General features: G+C 44.7%; 1 long non-coding RNA gene across 1 annotated transcript; it reads right to left on the bottom strand.

The window, feature by feature from the left end:
* Positions 1-95: 95 nt before the first annotated feature.
* Positions 96-891, bottom strand: LOC113745193 (uncharacterized). The gene is made up of 4 exons (XR_003462026.1): positions 773-891; positions 546-641; positions 384-462; positions 96-237 (listed from the first exon to the last, which is right to left on the bottom strand). It is a non-coding gene; the product is annotated as an uncharacterized LOC113745193 (long non-coding RNA).
* Between the last annotated feature and the right edge of the window lie 271 nt (positions 892-1,162).

Genomic DNA, 1,162 nt, shown 5'->3' with positions numbered 1-1,162 from the left:
AGTACTATTCTGTGTAATCATGATTGAATAAGACATGACAACTGTGACAACTGTCCTTTAAATGTGCTGCCAGTGTAATCACCCACTGACAGAGATCAGTTAAAGTAGTATCGTAAAAATGTCTTTTTGTAAAAGCTTGAAACGCTGACGCCACACGCCTGTGTTTAAAAATGATTCCATGAGTGTGTTGGTGAGTTTGTACCTTGCAAAGCTGCTCCTGAGAATATTCCTGTATGTCTGTCAGTGAGCAAACGACATGAATCAAAGCTCTCCACAACACGCGAGGAAAAACAAGAGGTGACATGAAAAACATTTTAAATGATTCAAAGGAGGCTGTGGCACTTTAAATTCATACTATATGTGTCTATGACCTTGACACACACCTGGGGGCGCTGTGGACTCTCCATAGCCCTTCATGTCCAGAGCCAACACCCTGAACCCAGCTGCTGCCACAGCTGGAATCTAGCAGACAGAGACGAGGACGTTCAGACACAAACACACCAGAAACTGAGGATGGGATGAGACACGCACACACCGGGACACACCTGATACCTCCAGGAGTACCAGCTCTCAGGGAAGCCGTGACACAGCAGAACTGGTGGACCTGAGCCCATCTCAACATAATGAGTCGTCACACCAGGCTAACACACACACACACACACACACACACACACACACACACACACACACACACACACACACACAGGAATCATCATTATGTCACATTATGTCAGCTGTCTTCTGAACAGATTGCAGGATTGTGTGTTTTTACCCTGATGGTGACGTATCCATGAGACACCTCATCAGGGCTGCAGGCTGGTGGAGGACTCTGTGTGCCAACAGCCTGAAACACACACACACACACACACACACACACACACACACACACACTTAGCATGATATCTGGCAGAGGATCAACCCTTTGATTTCAGGTTCATCCTCTGGCAGCTGCTAGTTGTGTTTATGTATTTGAGACTTCATTTGTTAATATTTCATATTAACCAGGAGAAGGAAAGCTCAGACTCTGAGGTTCAGCAAAAATGTGAAGGTGAAGAAGAAGAAGAAGAAGAAGAAGAAGAAGAAGAAGAAGAAGAAGAAGAAGAAGAAGAAGAAGAAGAAGAAGAAGTAGTTCATCTTGAGTTAATCGTCAGTCGAGCAGTAT

This window comes from Larimichthys crocea, unplaced genomic scaffold (assembly GCF_000972845.2).
Source record: "Larimichthys crocea isolate SSNF unplaced genomic scaffold, L_crocea_2.0 scaffold51312, whole genome shotgun sequence".
NCBI classification, from domain to species: Eukaryota; Metazoa; Chordata; class Actinopteri; family Sciaenidae; genus Larimichthys; species Larimichthys crocea.
Note: the sequence above shows the minus strand (reverse complement) of the source record. Positions and strands in the feature narration are given on the sequence as shown.